This window comes from Lissotriton vulgaris, chromosome 9 (genome assembly GCF_964263255.1).
Source record: "Lissotriton vulgaris chromosome 9, aLisVul1.2, whole genome shotgun sequence".
Lineage (NCBI taxonomy): Eukaryota > Metazoa > Chordata > Amphibia > Caudata > Salamandridae > Lissotriton > Lissotriton vulgaris.
Window position 1 is genome coordinate 917,364,657 of NC_141697.1, and position 22,528 is coordinate 917,387,184.

General features: G+C 46.6%; 1 protein-coding gene across 2 annotated transcripts in view; it reads right to left on the minus strand.

Moving 5' to 3' along the window:
* Positions 1 to 21,104, minus strand: part of PCBP4 (poly(rC) binding protein 4) — a 216,734-nt gene extending 195,630 nt beyond the window's left edge. Inside the window, exon 1 of one of the 2 annotated variants that reach the window (XM_086938725.1) lies at positions 20,930 to 21,104. The gene's annotated coding sequence lies outside the window, so the exon portion shown is untranslated. The remainder of the gene's footprint in view (positions 1 to 20,929) is intronic. The other variant, XM_086938727.1, reaches the window with a different exon arrangement.
* Between the last annotated feature and the right edge of the window lie 1,424 nt (positions 21,105 to 22,528).

Consider the following 22,528-nt stretch of genomic DNA (forward strand, 5'->3'; position numbering starts at 1 on the left):
CAGCCTGTACTCTTCCTCTCACTTTGTATAAGCTTATGGGCTACTTTGTCACCCACTCTTCGACTCGCTCTCCCTTTCTGGCCCGGCCAAGCCAGCTTTTGGCTTCCCTCAGACAAATAGCCTATTGTCTGATCTTTTTCTCAAAGCTTGTCCCAATTGTAGATATGGCCGTAGTGGCCATTGTTTGCTGGGAATGCAGGTGGTGAACATCAAAACTCAGTTTTTGGGACCCAGACTTACTTACATCATCAGACTTTGACCATTAATTAAAAAAAAAACCTAAGGAATAGCCAAAAAGGGAAAAGAAGAGGAAGATAATATAGTAAAACAGTGAAAAAGAATCTGCAAGACTGAGATAAAGAGCCAGGTAGTGTAGAGTAGTGGAAGAAAGAGGCACAATAAGGGAAAAGAATCGGCAATCTTGATGTTGAGCAACTCTGACATTTGTCAGTGCAGGCAGCGGGCTCCTAAAATTTTTTGGACCCCTGCAGTTCTTTTTTAATTTAAAAAATGAAGCTCTCCATACCCCAGTATTGTCTCTCCTATCTCACTTTTTCCTATCTCCCCTCTTAGAAAATGCAGTTCGTCTCTGTGACTCAATGAGAGCAACGGAGAAGAAGATAGAGCGTCCCATATGGGAATGGAGGAGGTTGACTTGGCGGCAGTAGCTACGCAGATTTAGAAAAACTCATTAGTCACCTGGAAAGTAGAGCAGGCTGGTGCTGGACGCAAAGGTAGCGCAGGCTCAGTGGCAGGTAGCATTTTAACAGAACGGGTGAGATACATGATAAGCATGCGAAGACAACAAGCAAAACCATGAGGAGACTGAAAAAAGCGTTGTGGAAGAGCAGAAGCAAGCAAGGAGCCAGGTGTTATAACAGAGGCCTCCCATCAAGCCTGGATATCCTAAAGTCAGCCCTGTGATTTTTCCCAGGCAGTAGATAAAGTCGTCCTTACGGTTACAAATACAATAGGTGTGTTTTGGGGCACATCCGCGTAGGCATTATCTTCAAGTTAAAGGGTACTAAAGTCAGTGTGTCTGAAATTTGTAAAAATGCTTTGACGTTGGCACTAACTTGGTCAGAACTATATACAATGACAAAAAGTAAATAAATATGTAAAGAAATTAATATGACAGATGGGGTGAAGTTAGCTGGGTAACACAAAAACTGACCTGGTGTGGAGGTAGACAGCGGGGTGGGTATCGGGACCAGTCAAGAAGGCTAAAGGACATGGAGAAATGTAACCACTAAAGCAGGTCTAAACTAAAGAAGACAGCTAAAAAAGGAACTTGTGTTTCACCATGTCGTTTGGGCTTGGAAAATTAAAGTGTATAGTAAAAGGTGTTCTATAAATAGGTTAATTTTTATCCAACATTTGTTAGAAACAACTATTTACACCTCTTTCCATTACTCCCTCCTTTACTTTTAGGATAGCACTAAATATGACCCACATTTCACATGAAGATCTAAGGACTCAGCCTGAGTTTATATTAAATCCATAGTTTGCCTAAATAAAATGTCTCATTTACGACTTAGTGAAAGACATGACCTCAGTAAGGGCTACATATCTTTTTTCCCCAATGATGTAGTAAATATACCAATGTATAGCTGTTGTCCTTATATCTCCACTCTTATTTTCTTTACATCCTTCTTGCACCATACTTTCAGTCTCACCTTGCGTTTTATGATTTATACCGGGCAAACAAGGTGGTGACTCTTGAACCTCAATACTGCACAATGGAATCGATGAACTTCACCTAAAATACAATTTCTCTCAGGGCCTCCGTCTCATTCACAGATCTACTGAGGAAGGGCGATTGGTTCACTGAAACATACCCTGGCCTTCAGGAACCAGGGACTCTTCTCAGGCTAGGTTGTGAGAGGTCCTGAGCAATTCTCTAAATCAAAGTTACCCCATGAACTATCTCAACAAAGGCTTCTTTCAGAGGTACCTGCAAAAATCTGTGGCCCCTGACGTCTGTCCCGTCTCGCACTTCCAACACTAGCCTCCTTCTCCCAACTTCCTCAAATTTTCTTCACCTGAGCACCATCCTTTCACTGATGACATCACAGGCACTTCAGTATGGCTGGTCCTAGGTTCTTCAACACAGCAACACTCACACAACATCTGTCACACAGGGAAATACCCACAAAAAATAGAGTCTTAAGAAATACAACCTCCATCTGGCAAAAAAACAGTGTTGTAATATAGGCTGTTCAGACTAAAGTGCAGTTACAAACACCACAGCCAGATTTACTCCTGCTCTCACAGGTAGTTCTAAGCACTAGCATCATTACATAAAGGGAAAGCCTGGCCGTAAAGTCAATAGGACGATTGCCCAGAGGGGACAGGCTGTACTGAGATTTTAGGAGAACAAGCCCTGGCTGCTTGAGGCTTTTCGGTCTGCCCCTCAGTCCTGGTTACACCTCAGAGGGTTCCAGAGACTAGAAGGCTGCGGCACTGAACTACCCTTGCTCACTTTGCCACTGGGTTCATTCTAGCCTGGCTGATGAAGGGTGTTACCCCAAAACGGGTCCCAGGATGCTTATTTCTGGTCCAGGTAAGACCTGGCTTGGCAGTTCGGGCTGGACTGTTCCCTTGAAGAACAGGGTCAAGACTGATTTGCATATGGCTGGGTCCAAACTGGGGTGGGGAAGTGAGCTAAAGAATGATTATGGATTCAACCCAGATCCGCGACTGGGCGTGGTATCTGAAAAGTTTCAGCGCTCCGTTAATCATCTCCTTGTGTTTGCACTGAACATTTCTTGCTCAGAGTCTAAGTTCAAATTTTAAAAAAACCAGTTTGTGTGGGGGCACTACAAAAGGCGCACTGAAAGACACCCACCTCCAACTAAATGCCTCCGTCCTCCAAGCTTCTTAATGCGTCTGTGATTGACTGTGGTCAAAATATTTTTCACCAGGGTATCAAGTTCATTAATCCTAAGCATACACTGTCAAAGCCAGCCCAGTGTTCAATGGTAGTGGCAGGCTGTCCTTCACTGTACAGATGCAATTCTTTTTTTATCCTTTTCTAGGTCTTGTTCTGTACAGTATCAATCAAAGGTCCACTTTCATATTTAGTTGGGGACATTTTACCATTGCAGGGACAGAACGACTTTCATGGGTGCCCGGCTGATTTTTCTTTCATTTTTATTTTAGTTTAAGGGAAATATCTCTTACTTAGATTTGTTTGGTTTAATTGGTTTCTTAACTCACAATATTGAATGCTTTAACATATTATAATTTCTGCCTGTTACCATTGAAGATATGTTTTGCCTGAGATTGCTAACAAAGACATCAAAACATGTATTCAAAGGGAATTATAAGTACAGTTAAAAGCTGAGTTCAGTGGGACCTTTAGGCCTCTGGGCCTGGTGCCACTGCACCTGCTGCACAGTGGAAGACTGAAGGCCCACCTGTTAAGTGTTATAATACCTTCTGCATCATGGAACTTGCAAGAATAGGGAGCCATCCTCAGCCTGAGTGTTTTTACATTTTGGCCTAGAGGGGCTTTATTTTTGTGATGAGGATGTCTTTTAGGGGTCGTCAGGGGTAGCGGCTGCTACATATGTGTATTTACTTGTACCCGCCCCCTTGCCTTCTCCTAGGGGCCCCTGGATTATTTATGGTCAATCAAAATGTTCCTCTGCTGCACCGTTGTGAAAGTGATTCAGGCTACACAGAAAGCTGGGAAGCTTTCAGTGATAATTGGATTTTTAATCAATATTAAACTAGAACCTCTGTCAAATAACAGTCACGTCAGCACACTCTGCATGATTCTAAGCAGCTGTACAGTGAAACACAAAACAATATCACTGCATGTGTTTAAATAGAGTTTCATGTGTTAAAAAGTGCTGTAGTGTGAACGCTATATGAAATGTCTCTATTTGAAATACTGTGTCTTGCAGCTGGTGATTTGTATTCCCTGACTTTTAAGCGGAATAATGATTCATAACGTTTACAAAAACGACTAAGGAACATTTTCAGATATGTTCCTTTTCTTTAGCCACCTTCAATTATTGCAGACCTGAACAAATGAATATACAAAAGCTGTACCATCGCGGAGTCACTGCTGTCTCAAACGGCATCTGTCCTCTTATCTACTGTTCCGTATAAAAGAAATGTTTTAAAAAAACAGTCTCACTAATTTTCTCAATTCAATTCAATAATCTTTATTTCGTTGCAATTGCACCATAAAAGATATACAAAATACATAATAAATATACAAAATACATAATATACATGGCCACATTATCATCAACAAGTGTACAAGAATGTACAATTCAAAAAGTGCTAGTGCATGACCAAATACTATCCCTAGCCTTCACAGCTAAATCACGGGAATGGGCTTAAGACACACATCAATAAATATATTTAAAAAAAAGTTTAAAATATTTACACAGTTAAAAAAGCATTAAATTGATTTATAACAGCCAGACGCTTAAAATGGCAGTGACAATTTTTGTCTAATGAATTTTACTGCCAAAAGGAATCTACTGATACCAAACACTATTACTTGACTAGTGTCCGTAATTAATATTCTTCCAGCTTCCTTATACTTAGTTATTCCAATATTACGGCACAGTGGCACTATCCATTTTCTTCTAGTTTCTACATAGCTTGGACAGAAAAACAAAATATGGAAAATGTCTTCTCTTACATTATTTGTGCATAAGGTACATTTATCATTACTGGTTTTCCCCCATTTTGACTCGGTTTCCCGGGTTCTTAATATACCGTACCTATACTTTAAGTACAAGGTTTTCGCTAATGGTGGCTGAATCTCATCAAGAAACATTTCAAACTGGGCTACATTTTTCACCAATAAGAATTTTTCGATTGTGGGGCCATGTGCTCCAACATATACAGCATCATGGCTCACAAAGGCCCAAAAAGAGAGTTTGACTATTTTCTTTGAGGACACAGTCAGTGATTCTGGCTGGCTCCAAAAATGGGATAAACCCAATTTTGTTAACCAGCTTTTAACGTGTTTAAACCAAAGAATCTTATTACTCGTGTCTAGTTCCAAAACTTCAACCAATCCATTTTTATATTCAGTTAGCTCTGGGGTGATCCACAACCTGACCCATAACAATAATGGTCTTAATATTGCATGTAGGTCGTGCGTCGTATGTTCATATCAAGGAGTAGGGGTAATAGTGGAGTGTTACTAGGAACCTTTAATAATCCCCTTAAAAACTTATTCTCCATGATTTCAAATGTCTTTCTACACACGGGTCCCCAAAGTTCTGCCCCATACAGAACCGCTGACTGGACCTTGCATTTAAAGAGTTCTAACGCTGGGGTAACTGCGTTGTTTGCACAGTTGTTATGCCTTTTCAGTATTGGTAGACAATTTTGTTTGAACACCATTTTAGATTTTTCTAATTGGGGTCTCCAACTTAAGGATGAATCTAATAATACCCCCAAGTAAGTAAAACTTAGTTCGTAATCAAGTTTTTCTCCATTCAATGTTAAGTTTTTCCTGAAACTTTTATGAAGGTTAAGTGCCATATATTTAGTCTTTTTTACATTAATTTCTAACCCTTTTGTGATATAATACTGCTGGAACCTATCTAATAAGATCTGTAGGCCCCGAGGAGTTTGAGAAATGAGAATCGTGTCATCCGCGAAGAGGAGGGACGGAACTCGTTACCGCCCCAGGCGAGGAGAGTCATTGTCACAATTCTCCATATAAACTGCAGTATCGTTCACATAAAGGGAGAAGAGTGTAGGTGCCAGCACGCACCCTTGGCGTACTCCCCTCTTAATAGGGATTTCATCTGTAAGTTCACCATTAGGGCCCCATCTTACCCTGGCGTAGTTATTCTGGTGTAACCTAGTCACTAATTTCAATAGTTCATCTGGGAACCCCTGCTTTTTCAATGATTTCCACAATAAGTCGCGGGGGATAAGGTCAAATGCTGCTCGTAGATCTACAAAGGTAACATATAAATTACCTCTGCGGATAATGACATATTTCCAATACAAGCAGCATAGCCTTAGTACCTGGCCGATGGTCCCAGTCTTTTCCCTAAACCCTGCCTGATACTTGGATAAAATCAAGTTTTCCTCCAACCACGTATTTACGCGGTTTAGGATATGTCTGGCATACATTTTCTGCGTTATGTCTAAAAGACTAATGGGGCGATAGTTTGCTGGATCCCCTCTATCCCCCTTTTTAAAAATGGTGATAATTTCAGCCCCATCCCATCAGGGATTTGGTCACCCGCAGCGATGACATTAAACAAATGGTTTAAATAAGGTGCCCAGATCTCCATATTGTGTTTATAAAGATCACCAGGGATCTTATCCAGACCCGGGGCCTTCCCTTGCTTCACAGAAGCAATTGCTGTTTCGGTCTCTTGTATATCAAAGATTACCAATGAGTTTTCAACATCCTCTATCTGGGTTACTATTTCGTTTGGGTTTACAGTAGGCTTTTCCTCTGTGATTTGGGCTGCATATAATGATGTAAAATGATCAACCCATGTAGCTTCATTTAGGAAAACCTCCCTTGAGCCTTTATCTGGCTTATTCCCTTTGGCTACTAACTCCCAGAACTGCCTGTGATCTTTAGCTTTTGCAGCTGATAACATGCTAGACCATAGATCCTCGTCCCAGGATGATTTTGCGGTGGCTATTGTTTTATTGTAAATGTTCCTTTTTACTTTGAGGTCTACAGAGCTTTTAGTTTTTACCGCATTGATCAGGTCGGTCTTGGCTACTCGGCATTCCTTGTTAAACCAGGGTTTGCCTACTGGTTTTGTGTTCGCCGACCCGTTCCCTTTCCTATGTTTTTAAGTGATAAGATCAATCAGTTTTTTACAAAAGGATTTGTGTAGTCCAATAAATTCACCCGGTTTACATTCATCCATATTATAGGACTCAAATGAGTTCACAAATGTGGAATAAATGTTAGCCAACAGGTCTTTTCTTTCAAGGATATATGCCCATTTAACGGCCCTTCGATTATTACTTAGTACAACATTGTCACAGGTTAATGGTACTTCTAGACTATGAATACCCTCAGTAACACCAGGTTCTTTCAGGATACTAGACAAAAAACTCATTTCTAACGGGAAGTGATCGCTCTCAAAACGTTCTCTAACATTTAAATCATGTGTATATGGCCACAAATTAAAAGAAACAGAAACATAATCTATCTTGCTACTACAATTCCCCCTACAAAGGTAAATGCTCTCGGGGAGTCTGATGGCAGGCGCCCATTACAAGCTCTTAGACCATAGCTTGTGAACAGCCCTGAGATCTGGAGGGCTAATGTGGTCCCAGGAACAGTTCCATTATTCAGTGCTGGTATCCCATTGGCAACGTCCTCATCCTCGTACAGTTTAACCATCCCCACAATCGGCTCAAAGTTGCAATTTAGATCACCACATAAAATGATACTTTCATCATGGTCTAAGGTGTCCATAAACATTTCCAGTTTCTCTATACATGGAGATTCCCTATTAGCGGGACACTGTCTATTGTACACATTTATGAGATTTATTATCCTCTTGTCCCTTGTAATTAGTTTCAATCCAAGTATGTCTAAGGAATCGGTGTTTAACATTTTTATCCCCACGTCGATAGTTGTACTGATCCATATTACCAACCCTCCCGAGGCTCGCCCTCTTGCTGAAGGGACGGCCGCCACTTGGTAGGTTCTATATCCTATTCTATGGACCTGATCCGTGGCCCATGTTTCTTGTAGCACACAGATATCAAATGAATTAATGTAACTATTCCAGTCAGGATCATACATTTTTTTACCAACACCAGCGATGTTCCAAGAAACTAAGTTTAACAATGAGGGTCTCTCTTTTGAACAATGTATACTAGATTTAACAGTGGGAGGTAGATTATTATCAATATTGGTGCGGATGTTTAAGTACCTATCCACAGATAACCCACTGTTATCGCTATCTCCTTCCTTTGGGTCACGAGGTCTTATACGTACTTCATGGTCATACCCTGCCATATTGTTACTATTGCAAAGTTTTTCACAGCCAATCTCCTGGTGATTAAGTGATGTATTCACCTCCCCACTCTCCTTAGGAGGTATAACATTAGGTATGGGGATTACATTATTTATAGAAGAGGATTCCTCTGATCTAGTGGTCAGTGGTAATACCTGTAGTCAATCAACTGACTCTAGGCAATCGAATTGACCTGAACAAATGAATATACAAAAGCTGTACCATCGCGGAGTCACTGCTGTCTCAAACGGCATCTGTCCTCTTATCTACTGTTGCGTATAAAAGAAATGTTTTAAAAAAAACAGTCTCACTAATTTTCTCACATTAAGGTATACATTGAGGGAACTAAACCATGGGCGTGAAAGTTTGAAGAGGTAAAATGTAATTTCTTTAGACGACACAACGTTTACAGATTCCTCTAAATATTAGGAGTACAATTCTAAGTCTAAATATTGCATGTATCACTAAATGCCTCCCTGACTCAGAAAAAAATCACAGTAACACATTACAACTGTAGGGTGAATAGCCTTCCACGACTTCCAAAATGGTTTTAAATATTAGCGTCTGGGGCCTAGGTCACAAGACACCATTTCCTGGGATGCCATCATTTGTCTGGCCTGTGGGTCATCTGATGCCAATTCCTGAGGCGCCACCAGATGGCTGAAGTGTGTGGGCGAGGGGGTGGTGCTGCGACTTCTGCTACACCTAACATACTTTTTTACATCCGATTCTGCATAGTACCAAATACAATTATTGTTCGCTAGCAGCAAAACCACCCTACATGGTAGAAAGATACTAGGAAGCCATTTCCCTCACTCATCATACACATCCCTGCCTCCCATATCCATCTATGATTCTCTCACAGTCCCTTTCCCTCACAAGCACCGCTACCCATCACACATCCTCGACTCTCACTTACATCCCTGCTTCTTTGCCTAAAAACCACCCTCAGCCATCAGAAAGATTCCAGACTCTCACACATATCCCTTTTTTTCTCACACAATTATTTTCCCGCACCCATACCCGTAACCATCATCAGGTCCCCGAGTCCCACACCCACAAAACTGCCTCTCACATAGGCCCTTCTACACATCCCTGCTTCGCCCACACTTCCTTTCCCTCACACACATCCGTGGCCCTCGCGCACTCTTGCCCCTGCATACACACACACACACACAGCGACCCTCCCACAGATTCTTACTCCATTCTTATTTCTCTGAAGTACAAAAAACAAATCATCCTTCGACTCATGGACGTTCGTCAGACATCAGATGGATGGGAATTCTCAAACCAAAAATATTCAGAAAAGAAGTAGAGAGATGAGTTGTTTTCTGCCTCTGTGCTCCAAACATGATCCATCAGAGAAAGGCTGTCTAACAACAAGCCCTTCTGAATGCCCCCCTCACCCCCACACACACACACAAGGCGGTGCCTCACAGAGCCAGGGCACAGGCGCCAGCTGCTGGTCCCCACCGCGGGCAGGGGCGGCACAGAGCTGCTTATAGACATGGCATTAGATTAGCGTGGCTTTCAAACTGCAGCTGAAGCATCACGGACGGAGGCCTGGACTTCAAAGAGCTGCGTAGACACTCGGCTCGTGCCCAGCAATGCTTTGTACTGAAGACAGACACTGGCAAATGCACCGTGGAGCGCATGCAACCGCGCTCAGTCTCACCCCAACAGTACCGAGTGACGCCCTACTGCACCTAGGCAAGGCTACGGACTAACAACTCCAGGAAGTGACGCACAGTTCCGTCTGGCACGCGTACTAACTTAAGAATTGTACTGGGTGGCATACAACTCCGTCGAGTGGTACACAAACGGAACTTGGCACATATATGCCGTTAAGTGCCATTCAGATGCAGGGAGTGGCATTCAAGTGCACCAGGAGACACGCATTATCAGGGGCTGCCCCAGTGCTTACTTTGAGCCAGTGGTTTCCGGTGCTCCGCACCAGCCCTTAATTGTCAGCACCTGCATTAATGACAGTCTGCACATGGTGGCATTGTCAGTCGAATTTAGAGATAAGGACATCAGCTGTTTATTAATTCAGCACAATAAAAAAAAGAACAAATACCTCCCACCCAGGCCGATTTTATAGCTCTGGGGGCCTGGAATTGTCTCACTTTTAAGTGTGCTGATTGGTAGTATGTTGGTGCTGTCATTTGCATCAGGTGGTGCAAGCTACAGTCGCATCCTGACGAGGGCCCTGGCACTTATTTTATTTTATAAATTAAGCACTGGGTGCCCACATAGCCGGTACTGTACCACAGAGGAGGGGGCGTGGCTATCTCTGCTAAGCTGATTAGAGACTCTTAGCTCCCAGACCCTCTGCACAGCTGGTGGATTGCATTGCACTGAGCTGCTTAACTCCTCAGCTCTTAATCAGTACTGCTCTTGGACGCTCATTTTCCACTTCATCTAAAAGCAAACAAGCCCCACCCTCCTATTAACCATCTGCACTAACCGAGGTTAAACTGTCAGCTGTTTGTCTATGCTTTAATCAGCATCCTATCATTGTATATGGGACGAAGTACACTCTAACATACATACCAAATATATTGCAAGTCACAGATTCTTTTAAAAAAAGATGATGTGGATGAACCAATTTGGCGGATCTGTACTATGAAAAACATCAATGTACAGCTATCATTTGATTGTCATAAATACTTAACAGTTTAATACCTTGTTCTCCAAAGGAGCTGTAGTTCAGAATATGTCATAATATAAAAACATAAAATAGTCTTTCTATGAACGAGCTCGAGCAAGCAATACATATACTAACGTGTATCTCAGCATCAGTTAATTATTGTGAATATTCAGGTAATATAGTTAAGAAGAAAAAAAAGATTTTATCCCAGACATTGTTTATCAACAGTTGCTTGGGACCTGTCTTCCCAACTATCTACTAGTTTTAGGCGAAAGTATTATGAGGTAACAATTTAACTGGAATCCTTAATTACTGTGATTTTTTTATACAGCTGTGTAGTGTTGTCACACATTTGTCACACAAATAAATCACAATAAGAAAATGTGAGAAATGTTTTATACAGTTATTACAGGCTTCCCTGTTTCACATATGTATTATTTCACCATTCCCTGCACATCAAAGATATAACATTTCACCACATTTGTTATCACATTCATGTCACAAGTTTAATTGCCAATTTACCGAAAAGATATATAAGCACTATAAATTACATGAAAGCAGAGCACTTAGGAGGGCAACGTTTCGTAAAAGTTTTCATTCTAGTATGCCTAAAGAGCTTAATTTATGCAAACTTTAGAACATGCTTCCTAGCCTTCAAGCATCTTGTGTCAATTGTTGTTGTGCCACTTTACACCACCACATCACATTTGGTTCTTCATAAAATAATATTTATATATATATATATATATTGTAAACAATCCAAGCACGTATCCTAAGCATTTATAACATTTTATATGGAATAATGACAGGGCACTTATGCCAAGCTGTGGGGCCATCTTATCACCAACAGTTTGGGAAGATATAATTACATGGTGTGAGAGCCCTTGAAGATTATGATCACGGAGTACCATTTATTTTTCAGTCTCATACTAACTTATATATAGACTACAATCTCATTTTACTGTATACAACACTGTATACTCCCTCAAAACCACAAGTCATATCCAAATAGCTAATAGTGCAATATTGCTATGATGAGATATCACATATCATACACACTCTAGGAGGCCACATGACATTTCAAAGCATCTCACAATAAACTCTAAGGTAGAAGACCATATCATCTAAAATATCTCATAGTACTACAGACTCTACGATTAGAAATCATGTTTCAGAACGCAATATCTCATTGAGGTTATGAACTTTGATAGGATATTGCATACCCTATCAAATATCCAAGGCACCTGGAATCATGCAGCAGGGGAGGGTTAAATTATCCGGCAGGGTTCAGTAAATTATGCGGCTAGAAAATGAAAATTATGCAGCCTGATGTGGCACATTTTGTGATAGTCTTACTACATTATTTTGTCATTTTTGCACTGTTTGGGTATTGATTGCACCTAATTAGTACCAGTTTAATACCCCAAAATAGCAATAAGCAACAGTAAGGTGACCAGTCAACCTTTGCAAAAGACCCTGCACTGCGTGACAACACGTGTCAGTGCATTTTTAGTACCTTTTAAACCGTTTGAGATATAAATAATTTATTTTGTTTGTTACAATCTGCAGATTATGCAGCATATGATGGATTATGTGGAAAATGTGGCAAATCTATAATTATCTGAAAAACGTGTGGTACCTGCACATATCTCAATGCTACACTGATCTGCTGGGAGATTGCATGTTATATTCAGGGCCACTGTAAGTCTGCACAAATGTGCAGCCTCTGAGATTTCTGCATAGTTATAGATTTGCTGCATTTAGCACATACTCCATCATCTGCCACATAATCTGTTGATTTTAATAAAGAAAATAGTTTCTAGCTCAGACAGTTCAAAAGCTACAAAAAATACAGTGACACGTGTTTCAGCGCAGTGGAAAGTCCTTTGCAAAACTGGATTGGCCACCTTTCTGTAGTTTATTGCTACATTTGGGTATTAAACTTGCACTAATGAGGTGGAACCAATGCTCAGCTAGTGTTACCAAGGTCAAAAAGGACAAAATACTGAAGTAATACTATTACAAAATGTGGCGCATTACGCAGCATAATTTTCCTTTTCTTGTTGCAAAATTTACTCAACCCTTCCGCATAATTTGGCACTCTGTGTCGAATAATTCTAGTGGCCTTGGTTATATTCAAATAGCTCATAACGACATAGAAGCAAAAATACGGGGCCACGTCATATCCACATATATCATGATGTTGTAGGATGTAAGACAGGAGATGCCACGTGATATTCAAATTTTGTGCTACAGACTGTAACACAGATATCAACACATCATATGTTAGTACTATAGCCTCTAACAGAGGCGACCACATGTCATATCCAAACATCGAATAGTGTTTTAGGCTTCAACACAGGTGACGGCATGGCATATCCAAATCTGTCATAGTGCTACGCACTATATCCAAATCTGTCATAGTGCTACGCACTGAGATTTGGAAAACCTTACTCCCCGATTGCTCAATGCAGTTTAATACTACCCTTTGGACAGCAGAGTAATCTTCAGGCTGTACACATATTACACAGGCAATGGTCAACAATGCTATCCTTCATGTTGAACACATCTCACAATCCTAGGCAGTAAACACCAGAGTTACCCTTCAGATAGTATGCATCTTACATCCCTAAGCCATGGAGAGTAGGACTATCCTCCCGAGTGTCCAAGTCTTATGTTCTCAGGCCACAGACATCAAATCTATCCCTAAGGTTCACATATCTTATAGTCTCAGGCTATGGGCTCCAGGACTAGCCTTCAAACTGTACACCTCTTACATTCCCAGGTCATGGGCACCAGGGCTATCACTAAGGTTCACACATCTTACAGTCTCAGGTATTTTTATTTTTATTTATTTATATCATTTATAAAGCGCCTGAATCACCCCAAATGGGGTATCTCCGTGCTAAGGTCGTGTAGGGGTATGAGGTGCAGAATTTAAAAAAGCAGGGTTTTAAGTTTTTTTCTGAAGCCCAGATAGTTAGTGGTAAGGCGGATATCCAGAGAAAGTTGATTCCACAACTTGGGAGCCAGATAGGAAAACGACGTTCCTCCCAGTCTGGCCTGCTTGATACAGGGGATAACAAGAAGGGCTTTCCCTTCAGAATTAGGAGAGCGTGACAGTGTATATTTAACTAATTTATCAGCTAGATAGGCAGGGCCCATCTCGTTTAGGCCTTTGAACACAATGCAGCAAATTTGAAACTGAATTATTTTACGGATGGGCAACCAGTGAAGCTTCTGTAATAAGGGAAGTGATGGGGCACGATAAGGTGCACAGGTTACCAGACGAGCAGCTGTGTTCTGCACTACCTGAAGGCCTTGCACAGCAGATTCCTTAGCAGAAATCAGCAAAGCATTACTGAAATCCAAACAACTAAGTACTAGGGCGTGGATCAGAGTTTTGCGTGTTGTTACCGGAAGGAAATGGAAAACCTTCCGGAGCAGGCTAAGACACCGAAGGTATCAGACACCAGGGCTATCCCTAAGGTTCACACATCTTACAGTCTCAGGTATCAGACACTAGGTTTATCCCTAAGGTTCACACATCTTACACTTCCAGGCCATGGGCTCCAGGGCTAACCTTCAGACTGTACACATTTACTTTCCCAGGTGATGGGCACCAGAGCTAGTCTTCAGACTGTACACATTATACACTCTCAGCTCATTCACACAAGGACCGTGGCTCAGATTGCAGACACCTTACGTTCCCAGGCCATGAGCACCGGGGCTATCCTCTGTAGTGCGGTTAGCACTCTAGTGGACGCACGCACGCATCCATGCATCCGCAGGCCAGGCGTGGCCTGCGGGGGTCAATAAAAGGAAGGCGTGCGCTCGGGCACGTCACTTCCGACTGAGGCGATTGTGTGTGTCCCACTGGTTGTCGCTGCGCGTTGCCACCCCTGCGCAAGCGACCGTCCAGGCCTGACCAGGCCCACACATCCCCACACAACATTGGCGACGAGCGGAGGGGGCCCAACCCTCGCCCGTACACCATACCCTGGGCGGAGCATTCTGCCCACCCTCGCGGTGCATACCGCGTGTCTCCTGGCGCACTGTCCTGTGTCCTGGGAGCCGGCGTGCTCCTTCCTGCATGCCCTCCGCCTGCTGCGGGACGCCGATCATCCGTCCTCGCTGCCCTGCTCTGGGGGAAGTGCCCTGCGAGTGTGCCTGCTGCCTGCACCGGAGACCGCCGCTGAAGCCGAGCGGAGCGGTCCGACGACGCGCACGTGGTGCCAACTACCACGCATCTCGCGTGGTACGCGAAGAGGCCGCCCCTGGTATTCCCCACGCATTTGGGGTGAGAAAACGGCGGAAGTCGCCAGAAAACGGGCTATCCACCACCCTGCCTCACTCCTACTACACTGGTAGGCCTACTGCTGCCTGGTGACGCCCCTGCTGTCGGTGTTTGCCCGAAGGGAAGTCCTTAGTGCCACAGTGACCACCATAACCCACGGACCACGTGACACACGACCCTGGACAACTGGGAGAGAGACACCGTGCCGAGGTACAGTCCTTGCTACTAACTGTGGGAGAGCTGGGGCGATTTGGAACTGTACTGTAATAGTCCCTGCACACCACCACCATGGGGGATGGAGACGCTGTGGCCCCCGTCATAAACATCCCATTCCAGCATGCTGCTGCCGGGGTACTGCCGCCATTTAGTGAGGCGAGTGATCCGCCCACTGCCTCACCCCGCTGGAAGGTCTGGCTAGAAAGACTCGAGAACTACTTTGTAGTCACAAGGGAGACGGACGACGCGGTGAAACGTTCACTGCTTCTACACTACGCCGGGGACGAGGTTTTCAGGCTCTTCAAACACCTTCCAAACCCGACAGGAGTGACCACGTATGCCGCCGCAGTCACTGCCCTAAACAACCACTTTGACCCTCAACTCAATGTGGACTTCGAGGTCTTCAAGCTAGGGCAGGCCCGCCAGCGCGAGGGTGAGTCCATGGACCAATTCTACACCCGAGTCCGGGAGCTGGCTAGTTCCACGGACGAAGACCAGCCGAAGGCCATACGACGCCAGCTAATACAAGGATGCCGAGACAAGACTTTGAGGGGTCACATCTTGAGAAAACCAGGAATAACACTGGAAAACATCCTCATTCTGGCTAGATCACACGAACTTTCTGATGCCAGAGCAACGGCCATGGAGCAGGCTCTACATAAAGCTCCAGCCAAAACGGAAACCATTAAGGTTGAGCGCGCTGACGCAGTACGCCCACGACCACGTGGCCAGGGGAAAAAGGGGTCACGGAGAGACACACCGCAAAGCCGCTGCGGATACTGCGGACACGAACCACATGCAGCCAAGGACTGCCCAGCCCAAGGGCAAACCTGCGGGAACTGCGGAATTCCCAATCATTTTGCGTCAGTCTGCCGCAGAAAGAGCCAACCCCGGAACGCCAAGAAGCCGTGGGCACCCACCAAAGCTGTCCGACAATTATCTCTCACAGACCCACCCCCGGAGAGAACAGACAGGTTCCTGCCAACGACTTATGACGAGTCGGATTCGGAGGACGAGGAGGCATACGTGATCTCTTTCGCCAGGGAGCTAAAGCTCAGACGCCGACCTCAGCCAACGTGTGTAGTTCAGGTGGGGGAGAACGAGGTGAAGGCCGTCATCGACACCGGGGCCACCGTCAACGTCATGGGGTTGCAAGAGTTCAACAAGCTACGCCCTCGTCCGGAAGTCCTGCACTCCAAGACCAGAATATTCGCATATGGAGCGGACACTCCCCTCCCTCTGAAGGGAAAAATCGTAATACCCATACGAGCCGACGAGGCCGAAGTGACAGCGACGATACACATCATCGACCGAGAAGCCGACACGCTGTTGAGCAGCCACACGGCGGAGGATTTGAAGCTGATCGCTTTCGCCAACCGCATCCGGGACCACCAGGTAGAGGAGCTACTGGAGCGCTTCCCCGAACTGTTCAAGGGTCTGGGATGCATCAAATGTGATCCGATAAAACTCCATATCGACAAGTCCGTCACCCCCACAGCCCTACGCCATCGGCGTATACCATTCCACCTGCGGCCGCTGGTGGAAAAGGAACTCGAAAAGCTAGAAAACATGGGGGTAATTGAAAAAGTAACGGGACCCACCCCATGGGTTTCCCCTATGGTCATAGTCGAAAAACCCAAGCAACCGGGCGAGATCCGGCTATGCATCGACATGAGGCTGCCAAATACCGCAATCAGAAGGGAGAGACACTTAACACCCACGATGGATGACATAATAGCGGACGTGAATGGATCGAGATGGTTCTCGAAAATCGACCTCAACGCGGGCTATCACCAACTGCCCCTCGCTGAAGAAAGCCGCTTCATTACCACGTTCAGCACACATCTCGGTCTCCGGCGGTACAAACGCCTCAACTTCGGAATATCCTCGGCAGCGGAGGTATTCCAGAACACCATCAGGGAGCTACTATCCGGACTGCCGGGGGTCATCAACGTAAGTGACGATATCCTCATTCACTCCGCCACTGCATCTGAACATTACAAACAGCTACGGGATGTGTTAAAAAGACTAAGCACCTATGGAGCAACCCTCCACAAGGAAAAATGCCAGTTTTTCCAATCGTCGATCGAATTCTTTGGTTATGTGTTCAACCAGGAAGGGGTCCAAATTGACCCACGGAAGTCAAAATCCATCAAAGACGCCCCAGCACCGAAATCGCCAACGGAGGTGAGGAGCTTCCTCGGAATGGCCACGTACTGTGGCCGCTTCATTCCGGGACTGGCCACCCGCAGTGAGCCTCTCCGAGCACTAACAAAGACAGATGCTAATTGGACATGGGGCCCGAAGGAGCACGACGCATTTCAGAGTATCAAAGACGCACTCCTGGAAAATGCAACGCTCTCGTACTTTGACCCAACCAAACGGACCGAGGTCATCGTGGACGCAAGCCCTTTGGGCCTAGGGGCAGTGCTGACGCAAGAACACGAGCCAGGCAAATGGACGGCCCTGGCATTCGCTAGCAAGGCGCTAACCCCAACCGAGACCAGATATGCGCAGATAGAACGAGAGGCCTTAGCCATCAAGTGGGCCTGCAGCCATTTCCATCTTTATCTACAGGGACAATCGTTCGTGATGGTTACTGATCACCAACCCCTAGTGCCGCTCTTCAAGGGCACGGCTCCCCATCCGCCGCCACGCATTGAGAGGTGGGTGATCCAGCTACAAACATACGACATGGAAGTGGTCTACAGACCGGGAGCCAAAAACCCCGCCGACTACCTGTCGCGCCACCCACTACCCCAAGAACCACCTGCAGCCGATGAAGGTTGCGAAGAATATGTACAGTGGGTAGCGCTCACATCCTGTCCCCAGTGCATGACCGTTGAGGAGATTAAGGAGGCGACAGTGGACGACAACCCGTACATGCGGTCACTGCAAGCGGTACAAGAGGGATCCTGGACCGACTACCTACATCCCCCCAACACCTGGACAGCATCGGATAAAGAGACACTCACCAAGTTCTGGCACATTCGTCACGAGCTCAGTGCCACGGAAGAGGGCATACTGCTGAGAGGGAATCGGCTAGTGATACCAAAACGCCTCAGACACCGAGCCACCCAGCTCGCACACGGGGGCCACCAGGGTGCCACGAAAATGAAGGCGCGCATGCGCGAAAAGGTATGGTTCCCTGAACTCGAGAACACCGTGGACGAGTACGTCAAGAACTGCATGTCCTGCCAGCTGACCAGCGATCCGGAAAGGCCGGTCCCCATAATCACCGAGGAGCCATGCACGACCCCGTGGTCGAAAGTCAGCGTGGATTTTGGGAGCTTCCCCGGAGATGGCCACACCCTGGTAGTCATTGACTCATACTCTAAGTACCCCATCGTGGAAAGAGTGCCTTCCACGGCGTTCACACACGTGGGGCCAGCGTTAGAAAAAATATTCTCCCTGTTTGGACTACCCGGCGAAATCAAAAGTGACAATGGACCACCCTTCCAAGGAACAGACTTTGCCACATTCCTGAAAACCAGAGGCATCATCCACCGACGCATCACCCCCCAATGGCCACAAGCCAACGGGGAGGCAGAAAGATTCATGCGGACCCTCAATAAAATGTTCAGAATTGCGGTGGTAGAAGAGGCCGACCCGGAACAGAGACTGCATGACTTTCTGAGAGAGTACCGCGGAACGCCCCACTGCACCACGCAGAAAAGCCCGTGGTCCCTAATGTTTCAGGGGCAACGCAGAGACCTCCTCCCCATGGTCACAAGACCGACACCGGAGAGGGACGACATGAGGGAGGTTCAGGAACGCCGGCGCAGGAACAACATGCGAGCGAGCCACCGACATAGAGCGGCGCCAAGACAACTACACCGAGGAGATCGGGTCGTCATCAGGAACAGACGCCCAGGGGGAAAATTCCAAACGTTCTATGAACCAGGTCCATGGACGGTGACCAACACGAAGGGAACCATGGTGACTGCCAGCAAGGAGGGAGAAGAAGTTTCGAGAAATACATCATGGTTCAAGAGTGTCCCCCCTAGCCCAAGCGCGAACACCGAAGCCACCGAGGAAACCATCGAGCCACACCGAGCAGTGACACAAGAAGAAGGGGGCAGCTCACCACACGACATCTGGGAACCGGGAGCGGGAACGTCGGTCACGTCCACTCCCGTCCGGAACCCATCGCGCAGCGGAGATCGAGGATCAGGTCGCACCCCCCGATACAATCTAAGGCCTAATCCTCGCCCAAGTCAAAGACTCAACGACTACGCCTGTCAGCTGAGACCCTGAAGCCGTCATCCAAGGGACACGCAAGTACAGAGCGTCTGAGATGATTCATTGTGAACAGTTTTGTTTTGAACATTGTCGAACATATGCATAGTTGGATAGAGATGTAGTGCGGTTAGCACTCTAGTGGACGCACGCACGCATCCATGCATCCGCAGGCCAGGCGTGGCCTGCGGGGGTCAATAAAAGGAAGGCGTGCGCTCGGGCACGTCACTTCCGACTGAGGCGATTGTGTGTGTCCCACTGGTTGTCGCTGCGCGTTGCCACCCCTGCGCAAGCGACCGTCCAGGCCTGACCAGGCCCACACATCCCCACACAACATCCTCCAGACCGTGTAAACGGGTGGCTATCATCATCAGCTCACTGCAGCAAGGCCACCCGTCGGCCATACATTAAAGGGTCGGCCCCTGGAGGGGAGGATTCTCTCTTACACTGTAGAGCACTCACGCTCCCTGGCCTGGGGCAGCAGGCATGCCCCCTGAGACTCCGACAATAACCAGCAGCGCGTGAATCCGCGCCTGCTGCGAGCTGCACTCTCGAATAATTGATTTGGGTTTTGGCACCAAGTGATAAAGAGCCAGAAAGGGAACGAAAATATGGAAACAACAACAAATGCAAGGAAGGCAGGCAGCCCAGTGAGTGAGTGGGGAGAGGAGGAAGAGAGGAATAAAGGTAGGGAGGAGGGTCGGACGAAATGAGGGAGAAAGGAAGGAAGCAATGAAGGGAGAGACAAGGGTAGGAAGCAAAGAAGGAAGAACGCACAAGAGGAAGGAAAGAAGAAAGGGATGAGTGAGGATGAAGAGAATCAGAAAGAGAAATGCCACTGAAGAGGGGAGTGAGTCGACAGTAATGTGGGAAGGGCGCAGTGTAATTAGCTATGAAGAAATCAGTGATGAAAGGTAAGAACTAAGATGCGAGATGATGCAAAGCAGAGAGAGCGAAAGCTTAACAAATGTGTTGAAAGGAGGGCACACGAACGATGGAGAATGCACCACAGTGAACTTCAGAGGAGCTGCTTGTTATATAAATAAATGGGATATATAAAGGGGGAGGGGGGGCTAGAGCCGGTGAGTCAGAGTGAGGAAGAGACTGGGCAAGTGAGGCGGAAACTGAATGAGTGGGAGGAGAGGACCCTGCGAGGCTCTCCGAGACACCCGCGACTCTTCACTCAAATGACAACACCGCCGAAGCCAGGACACGCACCGCCACCACGGTCAGCGCGCGCTCTGAAACTTCCCATGTTTCCCGGCCGGGGGACAGTCTACGCCAGGGGACACTCCCTCGACGCCTGGGGCGCGTCTTCCACGTCCGGGGGCGCTCCCTCCACGCGCGGGACACCCCTCACTCTGCAAATCACACAAGATACTCGCCGTCTCTCTGGAAGTGTGAAAAAGGGCGCCGAACACCAACTCCCTCACAAACCACGGAGTAGCGCGAGCCTGTCCCGCGTCTGCCTCCCTCCTTCACAGCGCGCGCACAGCCCTCTCACCCAGCCAGTCACCCTGCGCCAGCCGGCTCCCATCTTACCTCCACGCCGAACCCTGCACCCGGCGCGCGCACAGCTCCCCTCCGTCCCTCGCAGTGAGCGCCGCGTCCTGAATGCACGCTGTCACTGAGGGAGAACAAGTGTGTGTGTGTTTGTGACATCAGCCGAGAACAATGAAATACCAGAGAGGGGAGGCTGGGGGAGACCCCCTCCAGCTCGCCCCTCCCGCCGGCTCTGATTACAGAGAACATATAAGAGGCTCTCTCTGGTGCACCCTGGGTAAGGCCATCTGCCAAGGACAGGGGCACATTGTCCCTCCCTCTCCTCGGCTACACCCAGGCACCCTTAGCCCGGGATCTTCCAGGGCAGCCTGTCCAGCCATGGACCCCTCGCAGGTGCAGCAACACCGAAAAGGGGGGATCAGGACTGTGGACATGCCTGATGAGCCTGTCTCCAGTTGAGGAAATACACGAATGCTAGTGTGCTTTGCCCACCTTCCTGTGTGTGGACATTTAGCACAGTTTCTGCTGAACAGAACACTTTACACCTACCTCTGGGAGAGAAGCTTGCACAGCAACTGGACATTCTGAACCTGTCTATTCGAGGGAAGCTTGCACTGATGATCGACATTCTATACCCGAGTATGTGAGGAGAGGTTTCACTGCTGCTGAACAGTCTACGCCTATGTGTGGGAAGCTGGCGCCTGGACATTCAACACTTGTTTTCTGAGTGAAGCTTGCTACACTGCTGAATATACAAATGCGTGTGAAGGTAGCTGGCCCTGCTGTTGAATATTCAAATCTATGGGCGGGAAGCTGACACTGGTGCTTGACAAACTATACCCAGGTATCTATCAGGTTTTATATGGGGAGGCACTACGGGGCATTCAACACATGTCTATGCGAGGAAAGCTTGCACTGCTGCTGGACATTCTAACCTAACGTGTCGGTGTGAAGGAAGCTTGACCCCAGAAGGACATTCCGTACCTGTGTGTTTGAGGCGAAATTCCAATGTCGCTGGGCAGTCTGCACCTGTATTGGGATGCTGGCACTGCAACTAGACATTCCACACTTGTCTTTTGGGGGAAGCTTGCTGCATACAAATTTGAAGTTTCATACTCATAAAGAGTACAGACAAAATTCAGTTGTAGAGGGAAGTCACCTGCAAGGAAAATGGTAAAGAATCGCCATCAAAGTAACAATCATTGGCAAAGATAACATGTCTTCCTTTTGCAAGAGCTATTGGCTTTGCCAATATGTTTAGCCATGCTGTACACCAAGCTGCTGTTTAGCATGGCTAAAAGTTAATGGTGTAATGGAGAGTGGTGTCAAAGAGTGGCATAGAATGTTGTAGAGTGGCATGGCGTAGAGTGGGGTGTCATAAGTGGCGTAAGGTGCTGTGTCATGGAGGGAGTTGAGTCTTGTAGAGTGGAAGGGAGTAGAGTGTTGTGTCATGGAGTAGCATGGCATAGACTGTCGTAGAGTGCTTTTGCACGGCATGGAGTGTCATGGAGGGAGTAGTGTCTTAGAGTGAAAGTGCTTAGAGTGGAGTATAATGTCGTGGAGTGGCACAGTGTCATAGGGCGGAGAGGCGTTAAGCAGGGTGGAGTGGCTTAGAGTGGAGTAATGTAATGTAGTGTT